At 40.6% G+C, this 15,404-nt stretch overlaps 1 protein-coding gene and 1 long non-coding RNA gene across 2 annotated transcripts in view; one reads left to right on the plus strand and one right to left on the minus strand.

The window, feature by feature from the left end:
* wdr27 (WD repeat domain 27) overlaps positions 1-15,404 on the minus strand; it is a 671,431-nt gene that overhangs the window by 234,573 nt on the left and 421,454 nt on the right. The window lies entirely within an intron of this gene.
* Positions 1,079-15,404, plus strand: part of LOC138760341 (uncharacterized) — a 32,038-nt gene continuing 17,712 nt past the window's right edge. The window contains exon 1 of the long non-coding RNA XR_011355547.1: positions 1,079-1,226. This is a non-coding gene — a long non-coding RNA (uncharacterized lncRNA). The remainder of the gene's footprint in view (positions 1,227-15,404) is intronic.

The raw sequence follows: 15,404 nt of genomic DNA on the forward strand, positions 1-15,404 counted from the left end.
TCTGCCTAGTTGACAGGAAGAATCTCAGGATTGTATGGAATGTTATGTATGTACTCTGACAATCAATCTGAACTTTGAACTTCAAAAAGCTCAGTAATACTGAGCATGAAATTAATAGATTGTATTTAAACCCCTTTCATTATTGTCCTTTAGGTAACTTTACAAATCTCTGGTAAGACCAAACCTAGAGTATTGTATTCATTTCTGGTCACCTCATTATAAGAAGGATGTGGAAACTATGGAGGGTGCAGAGGAGATTTATCAGGATGTTGCCTGGATTAGAAAACCAGTCTTATGAAGCTAGGTTAGCAGTCCTGTGACCTTTCTCCTTGGAGAATAGAAGGATAGAGTTCACTTGATAGAGGTCTACAAGATAATGAGAGGCATAGATAGGGTGGATAGCAAACACCAGAGAAAATCCTTACAAAGAGGGAAGTTTAGGGGAGACATCAGGGGTAAATTTGTTTTTTTTTCACGCAGAGAGTTATGGGTGCTTGGAATGCCTTGCCTGGGATGGTGGTGGAGTGAGAAACATTAGGGGCATTTAAGAGATTCTTAGACAAGCACATAAATAAAAATAAGGGGTTAGGTAGGTTTAGTACTTTTTTTCAGGAATATATTGGTTAGCACAACATCAAGGGCTGAAGGGCCTGTACTCTGCTATAGTGCTCGATGTAAGAAAAATAGCCATCCTTATCGAGTCAGGCTTATACAGTGCCCTCCATAATATTTGAGACAAAGACACTTTATTTGCTCCACAGTTTTAAATTTGTAATCAAACAATTCACATGATTAAAGTGCACATTCCAGATTTTATTCAAGGTTATTTTTATATACTTTGGTTGATTATGTAGAAATTGCAGCATTTTTTATACATAAACCCCTCATTTCAGGGCAATATAATATTTGGGACATAGGAGTACAGAACAACTCCAATTATCCAAAATTGGATTTTCCAAAATCCTCATTTATCCAAAATTTTTTCAGAGCTGAACTGACCTCACAGGTTGAAAAAAAAAATTAATCCGACATGACTTTTCTCTCCAACTCTCCCACTCAAACTGCGTGCCACTGTCTCCCAGCCACAAGCAGTTGGAAGAATCCCTTGTCCCAACGTCATCAAAGAGAGTGGCCTCCCGGGCAGCAGTAGGGACGTTGGGCCACCAGCAGCACCATTGCTTTGATGGGGAGGACTTGGTGATCGGCAGTGACCAGCAATTTTTTTGGTGAGAAATAAACGTTATTTTAATGCTTAAAAAACTTTCCCTTATTGTTTGTGGTGGTTTAAACACTGTTACAGGTGTTTTGCTGGTGCTACTGGACTGTTTTTTAAAAATGACCAGTTATATTAAAAAAAAGTTTCTGACAAAAGCTCAGGCCTGACCATTTTGGATAATCGAAGTTGTACTGTAGATTAAAGTAGTCATTTTTAGTACTTTGTTGCATATCCCTTGTATTCAATGACACCTTAAAGTCTGTGATTCATAGATATCACCAGGTGCTGAGTATCTTCTCAGTGATGTTCTGCCAGGCCTCTACTGCAGCCATCTTCAGTTCCTGCTTGTTTCGGGGACTTGTCCCCTTAAGTTTTCTCTTCAGCATATGCTCAATTGGATTTAGATCAGGTGACTGACTTGGCCATTCAAGAATTTTCCAGTGTTTAACTTCGAAAAACTCTTGTTACTTCAGCAGTCCGTTTGTGATCAGGATTCGGATAATCTTGCTGTAGGATGAACCACCATTCAATGAGTTTGGAAGTATTTGCTCCAACTGAGGCAGATAAGATGTTTCTATACACTTCAGAATTCATTTTGCTACCGCCATCAGCAGTTACATCATTAGTGAAGGTAAGTGCACCAGGACCTGTGGCGGCCACTCGTGCCCAGGCCATAACCCCCCCACCACCATGTTTCACAGATGAGGTGATATGCTTTGGACCTTGGACAGTTCCTTTACACCTTCACGGTTTTCTCTTGGCATCACTCTGATACTGGTTCATCTTGATCTCAACCATCCACAAGACCTTTTTTTCTAGAATTCTGCAGGATCTTTTAAATACTTCTTGGCAAACTATCATCTGGTCATCCTGTTTCTGTGGCCAATGAATGTTTCCTCTGTATTTCCATTCATGAAGTTTTCTGCAGAAAGTCATCACTGACAAACCCGTCTCCAAAAAATATTTCTCATCTGTTGGACAGGGGATTTTTCTTCAATATGATGAGAGTTTTTCCCTCATCAGGACGCTCTTTCTTCTTAATGATGTTCCAAACAATTCATTGTTTTATTCTTGTTTTTCAGCCTCATAATGGCTTCTTTGACTCTGGTCCTCATGTTGAAAAATGGCTCCAAAGGTGATTAGAAGCAAGCCTAGCTCTCTTATACCTGCACCAATGAAGCAATAAATCGTACCTGAGTAATCACAAACACCTGTGAAGTCAAATGTCCCAAACATCATGGTGCCCTGAAATGGGTGAACAATGTTTAAAAAGTGCTATAATTTCTACATGGTCAAACCAAAATGTAGACAAATAATCTTGAATAAAATCTGGAATGTGGACTTTAATCACATCTGTATTTAAAAACTGGAACATAGGTGGGGGGGGGGAGTGGTTAAACATTATAGAAGGCACTATTTGTGACCCAGAATTCTCAACAATGAACCATGTGGCTTTTTATAATAATACAGTAGTTTTCAGTTTTCTGAAATTGCCCTTTTTGCTCAATTCAATTTTATTGTTGAGAGTACGCAATAAAGTTTGCTTTGCATGGTATCAAATAATACAACTCCTACATAAATACACAAATTAAACACAGCTCAGTGACATAGAAATATCAGGTAGAATGTTACTAGTGTGATGTATGTTCAGGAGTCTGAGAGCAGTGAGAAAGACATGCCAAATTTCCTTTGGCTTCTGAGGATATAGAGGCATTGCAGCACTTTTTGGACTGACATTAATGTGGTTGGACAAGACTAAAGAGATTTACACCCAAGAACTGTCATGTCAGCACCATTGATGCGGTCGGAGGAGTGAGCTCCACCCATCTCCTTTAAATCGATGGACCAGCACCTTGGTCTTGCTTACATTGAGGCAGAGATTGTTATAATTAATTTAGAGGTACAGCATGGTAACATGACTCAGGCCCACAAGCTCATGTGCATCTATTTGATTAATTAACCAACAAATTCCATACGACTTTGGAATGGGGGAGGAAACCGGAGCACCCATACAAAGCCCTGGCAGACACGGGAAGTGTACAAACCTCCTTACAGGCAGAAGCGGATTTGAACCCGGGTTGCTGGTAATGGAAGAGCTGTCCCACTCTCAGGCACTGGCACCAAGCCAGCAAGTTCTCTCTCTTCCTTTTAGATACTATCTCATCATTGTTTGAATTCTGGCCTCCAACAATGGTTCTGTATTCTGTATTTATTTAATTACTTGAGTTTAAATTTCCCAACTATCACTGTGGGATTTTAAACTCATTCTGCTGGATCAAAGGCACAGAGCTCTGGCTGCAAGGCTAGTAATGTAACCAAAATGTGTCCAAGTTAATTTTCAGTTATCCAAGTTAATTTATTATCATGTGAACAGAAGAACAGTGAGAATGTTTGTTTACTATGCAATTCAGTTAGTCAACCTGTACAACATTAAAAAACACAGACATAGAAAGAGTGAGAGATCAGTTCTAATAGAACAAAAGTAGTATTATTTTAAAAGTATGAGGTTCAATTAGGAGTTTGTTAGCAGCAGGAAATAAACCGTCCTTTAATCTGGTGATGCATGGTTTTATTTGTGAATATTCTTCCTGATAAAATGAGGAAGAAGAGTGTGTGGCCAGGATGGGTTGATATTAATTTGTCAATAATATATGGGTTCTAGTTTTGAAACATGTTCACTCATCTTCTCTTTGTGTTAGGCATTCATTAATACAACTTAAAGTAGACCAAGGTTCAGTCAGCTCAATTTGATCCTAATATTTCTATTAAATGTGATAAATGCATAACTGAGGAAGGTACTTTGTGCCTTATGCTTTGGTTATATCCTTCTCTCTTTAATTTTGCACTTTATCATTAGTTCTTGATATTAACCTAACTCCTAGCCTTTTCCTAGCTATCTTTGGAGTGAGTGGACCAATGGATTTAATATCGACTTAGTCTCAATCCCATAGTGGCTTTTGCTTCCTTCATCGCTAGAAGGGCCATTTTGCTGAGATGGAAAGATGCTGTCCCTCCCACTCATACCCAATGGTTGTCGGATGTGATAGCAGGTCTTCCTCTAGAAAAAATTAGGTGTTCTATCACTATAATGGATTTTAACTTTCTTTTTCTGGCGGGTTCTTTTCTCAATTATTTTCAATTTATAGATTAATTATTTTTTTTTAAATTTTGCTACCCAATTGTTATTAATATTATTAGTAGTGGACTTGGCCAGCAGCCATCATAGGGTAGGGCTAGATTCTTAGTTTAGCAAATATATGGTTTCTTTCATTTTCTTCTTTCTTCTTTGGCTTGGCTTCGCGGACGAAGATTTATGGAGGGGGTAAAAAGTCCACGTCAGCTGCAGGCTCGTTTGTGGCTGACCAGTCCGATGCGGGACAGGCAGACACGATTGCAGCGGTTGCAAGGGAAAATTGGTTGGTTGGGGTTGGGTGTTGGGTTTTTCCTCCTTTGCCTTTTGTCAGTGAGGTGGGCTCTGCGGTCTTCTTCAAAGGAGGCTGCTGCCCGCCAAACTGTGAGGCGCCAAGATGCATGGTTTGAGGCGTTATCAGCCCACTGGCGGTGGTCAATGTGGCAGGCACCAAGAGATTTCTTTAGGCAGTCCTTGTACCTTTTCTTTGGTGCACCTCTGTCACGGTGGCCAGTGGAGAGCTCGCCATATAATACGATCTTGGGAAGGCGATGGTCCTCCATTCTGGAGACGTGACCCATCCAGCGCAGCTGGATCTTCAGCAGCGTGGACTCGATGCTGTCGACCTCTGCCATCTCGAGTACCTCGACGTTAGGGGTGTGAGCGCTCCAATGGATGTTGAGGATGGAGCGGAGACAACGCTGGTGGAAGCGTTCTAGGAGCCGTAGGTGGTGCCGGTAGAGGACCCATGATTCGGAGCCGAACAGGAGTGTGGGTATGACAACGGCTCTGTATACGCTTATCTTTGTGAGGTTTTTCAGTTGGTTGTTTTTCCAGACTCTTTTGTGTAGTCTTCCAAAGGCGCTATTTGCCTTGGCGAGTCTGTTGTCTATCTCATTGTCGATCCTTGCATCTGATGAAATGGTGCAGCCGAGATAGGTAAACTGGTTGACCGTTTTGAGTTTTGTGTGCCCGATGGAGATGTGGGGGGGCTGGTAGTCATGGTGGGGAGCTGGGTTCATATGTACTTTGTTCACAGTTATTTAATATTTGTAATTCAATATAAATTAACTTTATCATTATTATCATACGCACCTATGTAATTTGTGTATGTTACAACCAATAAAAAGATATTAATTTGTAGCTTGTTTTTTTAATTTTTAGCTTGCATGTTGTGGATGGGGTCTGCGTGATGGTCGAGCTAAGTTCACAGCTCTCTGCTGCCTGGAAGGACATTTCCAATCTGCAATTATGGGCAGATTTTAAGAACTATTGCTCCTCTATTTTACTTTTTTCAACACTTCAAAACTTTTTTTTATATAAAACTAATATTGTCAGGTAAATCCAACTTTTAACATCTGTTCTCAGTAAAGCAAGTAATGGTATTGGTAAGCTTGCTACCTAATAATGAACATTAAATTCCTCCATACAAATTTTTTTAAAAGTCATCCCCAGCAATTACAGTAACTTGGGAAAAGAATCCATGTTATTTAGCAGATGGTTAAAGGACCAGGATGTAGAATTTTGGCTAAGAAATAATTCAGGAAAGATCTAAAGGGAAAGCTCTTACTGAGAGAGGGTTATGTTTGAAGCATACTGCTGCAGAGTCAATAAGGGCCTTTAAAAGGGAATTCATGGACACTTGAAGGGAAATGATTACAAGACCATGGGGAAAGTGCGGGAAAATGAGAATGGTTTGGTTGTTCCAAGAATGTGGCAGAAATTCGAAGAGCTGGTTGGCCGTCCTCTACACCTTCATGATTCTACGATTGTGATTTGTCCGGGGACATCAGAAATCCCAGTATTCAATTCTGATTTTTAATCGTGGCAAGGATTAGTAAGTATGAATCTCACTCATTTCTTCAACATCAACAGTACAGTGGGATCCTAGAGCTTTAATAAAAAAGTTGTAAAAGAGTTTAATAAGAGTTATGTCAATGGTTGGACAGAGTCCTGCTCCTCTTCAATACCAGCCACTCCAAGACTAATGGGGCAACATTCATATTTTCTGTGAATGATGTCATTCTGTTGCTAGGTAAATATTATGTGCTATAAGCAATCAAACCCTATGTATCACTTCCATGTTGTACTGAATTATGCCACACACAAAATCAATTCTGACAGCAACAATGCTCAAGTTCCCTACTGCATCAGTTAGTTCCTCAGTGCACGTGTTTTACCTATCCTCAGGTAGTTATTGATTAATTTTGGGGGGGGGGGTGGGGGGGGATCTGGGCTCATGATCAAAGCTGCATTTATTGCCTATCTCTAGCTACTTCAGAAATGATGTGCTGACTCAATATCTTGAACCACTGCAGTCCTTTTAGTGCAAATTCATCCAACGAGTTGTTAAGTAAGGAATTTCAGGATTTTGACATAGCAATGATGAAACAACAGCAAGGCATTACCAAGTAAGGGTGGTGCATGAATTAGACCTCAAGATGCAGAAACAGAATTAGGCCATTCAGCCAATTGAATCTGCTCTGTCATTCAAATCCTGTCATCTGTATTTTTCCTCTCAATCCCATTACTGTCTTCTTGTCATATTTCCCACCCATACTCATCAAGAATCCATCAACCTCCTCTTTAAATCAAGCCAATAACTTGGCCTCCACAGCCATCTGTAGCATCAAATTCCACAGATTCACCACCCGCTAAATGAAGAAAATTCTCTTCATCTCTGAGCTAAAGGGACATTTTTAAAAATTCTGACGCTATGCCCTTCTGATCCTAAACTCTTCCACTATTGGAAACATCTCCAATATACACTCTATTCAAGCCCTTTCAATATTTAGTAGGTTTCAATGTGATCACCCCTAATTCCTCTAAGCCCCAGAGGCATCAAATGCATCTCATATGTAACAGTCCTAACCCATAAACCTCCTCTGGACTATCTCCAATGCTAGCACATCCTTCCTTAGATATGGGGCCTAAAACTGCTAACAAGACCCAAATTGTGGTCTGACCAATGCCTTATAAAACCGCAGTATTACTTCCTTGCTTTTATGTTCTATTCCTCTCGAACTGAATGCTAACATTGCATTTGCCTTCTTTGTTACAGATTTAACTTGTAAGTTAACCTTGAGAGAATCCTGAATTTGGACTCCCAAGTCTCTTTGGACCTCTGTTTTCTCAATCCACTTTCCATACTCTATTTTTTTATTCCATCTATCAAAGCTCATGACCTTACATTTCCCTACTCTGTATTCCATCTGCCACTTCTTTGCCCATCTACCAACCTGTCCAAGTCCCTACTTCCTCAACACTAGCTGCCCCTTACCTATCTTTATATCATCCACAAACTTAGCCAGAAAGCCATTAATTCTGTCATCAAATCAATCAGACATATAAAATGAAAAGTAGTAAACTCAACACCAACCCCTGTAGAACATCTCTAGTCACTGGCAGCCATCCAGAAAAGGCTCCCTTTCCTTCCACTCTTTGGATTCTGCCAGTTAGCAAAACTATCCATGTAGGTCCTCATGGGCTACTATTTTGTTTAGCAGCTTCATGTGTGGCTCCTTGCCAAAAACCTTCAGAAAATGTTTAGACAAAGGGTTCCAATGTTTCCTCCCACTGATGCTGCTTGCCCCGCTGAGTTCCTCTGACAGATTGTTTTTTGCATGGCTGAATACTGTTTAGATCTCACTACATGGACAATTTCAATTGTAAATGTAAGTGAACACTCTGTTTTCTGTAATGAACTTATGATGAAAATAAGGATTTAGATCCTTATATTGCTTAAAATGGTATGTGAGTGGAAAGAAAAGGGTTGAGAACCACTGCTCTAGAGGAACTCTGATTAGAAGGAGATGCATGAAAACAGAGGAAAGACAATGAAGCATTGGGACCTGGGAGATACAAAAGAAAGGAGATGCTAAAAATCCAAAATAAATCAGAGAATGTTGGAAATGTTCAGCTGAACAAGCAACATCCATGGAGAGAATAATTAGGAAGGCCTATAGAATGCTGGGCTTCATTAATAATGAGATTGAGCACAGGAGTAGAGAAGTCATGTTGCAACTCTACAAATCTCTGGTAAGAACTCATTTGTGTTCAGTTCTGGTCACCTCATTATAGGAAGGATGTGGAAGCTATGGAGAGGGTGCAGAAGAGATTTACCAGGATGTTGTCTGGATTGGAAAACAAGTCTTATGAGGCAAAGTTAGTAGAACTGGGACTTTACTCTTTGGAGTATAGAAGGATGAGAGGAGACTTGATAGAGGTCTACAAGATTATGAGAGCCATAGACAGGGTGGACAGCCAGCACCTGTTTCCCATGGCAGGAATAGAAAATACCAGAAAATATAAATACAAAGTAAAGGAAGAGAAGTTTAAGGAGACATCAGGGGTATGCTTTTTACACAGAGAGTTGTGGGTGCCTGGAATGCCTTGCCAGAGATGGTGGTGGAGGCTGATACATTAGGGGCATTTAAGAGACTCAGACAGGTACATGGATGAAATAAAAATAGTGGGTTATGGGGTAGGGTTGGTTTAGTATCTTTTTTTTAAAGGAATATATGGGTCGGCACAACATCAAGGGCCAAAGGGCCTGTAATGTGGTGTAGTTTTCTATGTTCTCGAACAATGATGTTCATGGTGCCTGCTGATGACCTTTCTGCAGAGCCGGACAGTTGTCATAAAATCTGGAAAGGCTGGCTATCTGTAATTGTTGAATTTAGTATCAATCCTGAGGGCTGTTATGAGCCTAGTCATAGAATAAGATGCTGATCATCAAGTTTTGTTGGAACTATAAAAGAGACCAAAGCCCAAAAGGTGAGAAGGATGGAGAATTAAAGCAATAGACAACTAGAAATAACAGAAAAACACAACTCAGCAGGTAAAACAATGTACTTTACAGAGGAAAGGTAAAGATACATAACCAATGTTTTGGGCTTGAACCCTTCATTAAGGTATGGAAAAATGTACGCAGGCATCCAAACAAAATGGTAGGTGCCTGTCTACACTTTTTCATATTTTGCTACATAAAGTACACTGCTTTACTTGCTGAGTTTCTCAAGCATTGTGTTTTTACATATCCACCACGGTGTCTGCAGACTTGGGTGTTTTACTTCAGCTAACTGAAAATGCAAGGCTATCCTTGCAAACTGAATGGAATTATTCCACAATGCAGTCACCCAATCTGTACTTGGTTTGCCCAAAGCAGAGGAGAGGACATAGTATGTCCAAATGAGGTATAGTAAAATGGAAAAAGTAAAGTTGAATCCTGAAAAGAGTGCTTGGGTCCTTAGATGAAAGGAAGAGATAAAAAGCAACTCCCACGGTTGACTTGAAGGTGTTGTGAGAAGAGATGAAGGAGTAAGCCAGAACAAAGAATTGCTTCAGAAAGCTGGAAGAGTAGAGGAAGGGACGACAGCATCATTTTTAACCAGTGCAGTATTCTGGCATTGTTATTTTTACTCCTCTGTGGGTGACATGTTAACTGATTCCTTTTGTCATTGCTATGTACAAATAAGAGCCAACATCAAATGAATACCTCTATTGTTTGTGGCATTAGCCATCTAATGACATTATTTGTGTTTCAAAACACATTTATAGTATGCAAAATGTTTTCAGATGTTTATGAAAATGTGATAAGATGGTATAGAACACTTGCAGAGTAGAATGGAAAATCTTATGCCATTATGCAGCTTGACCTATATGATATTTCAAAATCAAAATGCATGATCTTGAAGTTTTTCCCAGAACTCCCATCTTTCAACACTGGAGTTGAACTTTATGTTGGCATCTACAATTGTTTGGATTGTCATCCTCTGCTCTGACTGGTTGTGTAACCTGTGGATGCAATCCAGGTCGACTCAACTAAGATCTTTGTGTATACAGGAATCAATTGATCTCAAATGGTAGAAGATGATTTTGCTCCAAGGATAATGATCTGAATTTCAATATTTCAATACTATGAAACTAATCCTGATATTTTTAGTACACTGAAAAAGTCTGGTCATTTCCTGCTAATTCAAAGCTGATGCTTCCTTAAGAATGTGGAATTCCACAGTAAATCAAATTAAACAACTTAAATAAAATTGGGCATCACAATGAGGCTGTGTCACAATCTGGGGACTTGGGTTCAATCTTGACCTCGAGTGCTCTGTATGAAGTTTGTACATTCTCTCTGTGAAGATGTGGGTTTAAGGTGAGAGTCAGTTACAGACTTGCAGGTGGTGGAAAACAATTGTGACAGAGTAACATAACATAACAACATAACAATTTACAGCACGGAAACAGGCCATTAGGCCCTTCTAGTCCGCACCTCCCTGCACAATGCCCATAACCCTCCATCTTCTTCTCATCCATATACCTGTCCAACCTATTCTTAAATAATACAATTGACTCCGCCGCCACTATTTCTCCCGGAAGCTCATTCCACACGTCTACCACTCTCTGAGTAAAGAAGTTCCCCCTCATGTTACCTCTAAACCTCTGCCCTTTAATTCTTAACTCATGTTCTCTTGTTTTAATCTTTCCTCCTCTTAACGGAAATAGTCTATCCACATCCACTCTGTCTATCCCTTTCATAATCTTAAATACTTCTGTAAAATCCCCTCTCAACCTTCTACACTCCAAAGAACAAAGACCTAATCTGTCCAATCTCTCCCTATACTCTAGATGCTCTATATAGATAAGTTTTTCGGAGATAAATTTGGAAAGGTTTTTTTAGAGAAGGTTACATACAAACACTTTAAAACAGATCTTATTTGAAATACTGGAGCTTTGCCCAATGCTAGACATATCGGAGCCTCAAAGCTTTTGCAAGAGCTTTGAAGAGTGCTCAAGAGACTTCACTAACGGATTGTTGTTTACAAAAGGCAACAGATGAAAGAGCATGTCAGAGCCGCTGCTCTCTGGAAGAGAGCTTGCTGTTCTAAGATGGTCACATGGTTTTGCAAACAGAGAGAGTCAAACAAGCTTTCTCTCAGAGAGAGAACGAGAGAGAGAGACACTGAGATCACTTGTACAGTATTACAGTCAGCAGAAGTGGCTGGGACTGGAGCAGGACAAGCTGGCAAACTTGTGGAAAGCCCCATTTTGGAAGTCGGCCTGGTCAAAGCCCCTGTGGTTCATGCAAGAGGAGAGGACTGGCTGTCTAATATTTCACTTGGAATAAGTGAAACAGAAAGGAACTCTCTGGTGACCTGAAAGAAAAAGGTTATCATCTGGAGAACCCAAAAGGGGCAAGTTTCGTCAGCAAGACACCGAAGTGGCTGATTAAAAAGAAACAACAAATCTCGCAGTGAAAACCGACAAGAACCTTCCTGAGCGGTAACCATTTACCTATCAAGCACCAAAGCCTGATGAACTTTATAAATGTTAAATTCTGTGCACAGTATAAGAATTGCCTGCAACCAGTGAATTTGGAGGAATGAGAAGTGAGATTGGACTGTGAACGAAAGAACTTTTCTGAACTTACACACACATTACATATACGTGTGCTTAGAATTAGAAGGAGGTTACGTTAGGTGAAGTAAGTCAATAGTGATAAGTTAAAGTTTGATTCTGTTTTCATGTTTATAGATAATTAAAAGCAATTTTTGTTTAAGTAACCATTACCCTTGGTGAATATCTATTGCTGCTGGGTTTTGGGGTCCTCTGGGCTTGTAATACAATAATAAATAAATTCAGCAGGTCAAACAGAGTACTTTAGAGCAAAGATCAAGATACATAACCAACATTTTGGACGAGCTCTTTATCAAGGTACCTTTTGTGTTTACCATAAACTTCTATTGTTCTTCTGGATGATAGAGATACTGGGTTTGGCGATTACAGGTAATGCCATCTTGATGAGTTGTGGTGCATTTCATATCTGATGCTGGAAGTCAAAGTGAATGTTTAGGGTGGAGGATCAAGCCCTAGTCAAACAATGTCAATTAAACATAATTAAAAGGGCGAAAACTGTCAAAATGTTTGGCCTGGAAGTCAGCCTGAAGAAAACTGAGGTCCTCCATCAGCCAGCTCCCCACCATGACTACCAGTCCCCCCACATCTCCATTGGGCACACAAAACGGTCAACCAGTTTATCTATCTTGGCTGCACCATTTCATCGGATGCAATGATCGACAACGAGATAGACAACAGACTCGCCAAGGCAAATAGCGCCTTTGAAAGACTACACAAAAGAGTCTAGAAAAACAACCAACTGAAAAACCTCACAAAGATTAGCGTTTACAGAGCCGTTGTCATACCCACACTCCTGTTCCACTCTGAATCATGGGTCCTCTACCGGCATCACCTATGGCTCCTAGAACTCTTCCACCAGCGTTGTCTCCGCTCCATCCTCAACATTCATTGGAGCGACTTCATCTCCAACGTCGAAGTACTCGAGATGGTAGAGGCCGACAGCATCGAATCCACGCTGCTGAAGATCAAACTGCGCTGGGTAGTCACATCTCCAGAATGGAGGACCATCGCCTTCCCAAGATCGTGTTCTATGGCGAGCTCTCCACTGGCCACCGAGACAGAGGTGCACCAAAGAAGAGGTACAAGGACTGCCTAAAGAAATCTCTTGGTGCCTACCACATTGACCACCGCCAGTGGGTTGATCTCGCCTCAAACCGTGCATCTTGGCCCCTCACAGTTCGGCGGGCAGCAACCTCCTTTGAAGAAGACCGTAGAGCCCACCTCACTGACAAAAGACAAAGGAGGAAAAACCCAACACCCAACCCCAACCCACCAATTTTCCCTTGCAACCGCTGCAACAGTGTCTGCCTGTCCCGCATCAGACTTGTCAGCCACAAACGAGCCTGCAGCTGACGTGGACATTACTCCTCCATAAATCTTCGTCCGCGAAGCCAAGCCAAAGAAAAGGGCGGTTGTGACACTGTCAGGCCCTGGAGATATTAACTAAAGTGAACCAGAGAAAATTCTGCGATTTACAATTTACATTTGTAAATAGCTGAAGGTACCACCCAGGTAGTTCACTTTCCTAGGTTTAATTTCTGAATATTATCAAAACTATGTGTCCCACAGATAAAATTTAGAAATTACTCATCATATGCAAAAATCAGATGAACATTGATAGAAGCAGCACACTGTCTGAATCTAAACAAGGGGATGTATTTTAAAACTGTTTTCCCCTTTGAAACCTCACTGAACTAAAATCACCAACACACACAATAACTATCTTAAAAATGATCATTGGAAAATCCAATGACGTGAATTTGTTTAATACATTTGCAGGATCTGGGTGTTCCTATCAAGGACAGCATTTGCATCTATCACTTAGTAACCTCCAGATATGAGCAACATCCATTAACTGCTGCAATCCTTCTGATGAAGAGGTTCCCATAAATCGACTTGGGAGAGAATTCTAGAATTTAGCATTTACAACCATCCACAAGGAAAGGGCACAATATATTCCCATGTCAGGATTCTGCAGTCGAAAGGTACCTACAGGCAGTGGTGTTCCAAGCCCTTTGGGAAGTGGAGCCTGAGTAGCCTTGGCAAGTAAATACAACACTTTGTAGGTGACATACACTTCCACTCTGCTCCAGTGGTGGAAGGAATGAACATTTAAGGTGGCTGACAGGTTGCCAGTTGTCAACCAAATGCATGCTTTGTCCTGGATAGTGTCAAATGTTTTGAGAGTTCTTTACTTGTATCCAGTGAATGGCAAAAAAACATTGATGTGTCAAGTGGCGAGTCACGCAATGCAGGACACCCAGCTTCTGGCCTGCCCTGGCAGCCACAGAATTTATTTGGCTGGTCTAGTTCAGGGTGATGATAGTGGAGGGTAATTGTATGACCATCAAGGAAGGTCGTTAAATTCTCTCATTGTGAAGGCTATGATGTGGCACTTCTGTTACACATATTATTTGCCAATTCTTACCCATTGCTGCTCATTGCTGCATGTAGGCATGGACTGTCATTGCCATAAAATCAAAATCATAGGAGCAGAAATAGGCCATTCAGCCCATTGAGTCTTTTCCACTATTTAATCATGAGCTGATCCATTTTCCCACTCAGCCCCACTGCCTGGCCTTCTCCCAATAACTGAGCAAATCAAGAATATTTCTCTCTATACCTTACACACACCCATGACCTGGCCTCCACAACCACCTGTTGTAACATATTCCACAGATTTTCCACCCTCTGGCTGAATAAATTCTGACGTTCTCAGTGGAATCCTTGCAATCCTGAAGTTGTGCTCTCTTGTCTTAAACTTACCCACCATGGGAAACAACCTTTATACATCTGCCCTGTTCATGCCTTTCACATTCTAAAAGTTTAAATGAGATTTAAATACCCCCCTCACCCCCATTCTCTTAAATTTCAATGAATACAGGACTTGTCTAAAGTTCATCATCTGAAAACCCTTTCATCCCAGAATCATCTTGTGAACCTCCTTTGAACCCTTTCCAATATCATTTCTTAAATGAGAGCCCAAAACTACTCACAATACTCCAGGTTGCCTCAACATCACATCCCTGCTCTTATATTCTATTCCTCTTGAAATGAATGCCAGCATTGCATTTGCCTTCTTCACCACCATTGACATTAAATCAATAGAAAGAAGGGACATAGGTTCTAAAGCGGTAGAATCAGTATGGGTTGAATTAAGAAATACCAAGGGTAAAAAGATCATATCAGCAGTTATATTACAGGCCCCCAAACAGCAGTCCGGAAGTGGACTATGAGATACAGACAGAAATACAAAGGGCATGTCACAAAGATAATATCAAAATAATTATGGGGGTTTTTAAACATGGCAGGGGATTGGGAAGGACAGGAAATTACTGGATCACAGGAGAGTGAGTTTGTAGAAAACTAAAGAGATGGATTTTTTGAACAGCTTGATTGGGTCATGTGCAATGAACCTGAGGTCGTTAGGGAGTTAAAGCTCTTAGAATCTTTAGGAAGCAGTGACCATAACATTGACGAATTCAATTTCAAATTTGAAAAGGTAAAAATGTTAATAGATGTATCAATTTTTCACTGGAATAAAGGAAATTATGGTAGTATGAGAAAGGAACTTGCTCAAGTTGACTGGAAAAGCAGACTAGACAGAGGAACAGAGCAGGATTGGAAGATATTTGTGCAAAT

Source organism: Narcine bancroftii, chromosome 4, assembly GCF_036971445.1.
Source record: "Narcine bancroftii isolate sNarBan1 chromosome 4, sNarBan1.hap1, whole genome shotgun sequence".
Lineage (NCBI taxonomy): Eukaryota > Metazoa > Chordata > Chondrichthyes > Torpediniformes > Narcinidae > Narcine > Narcine bancroftii.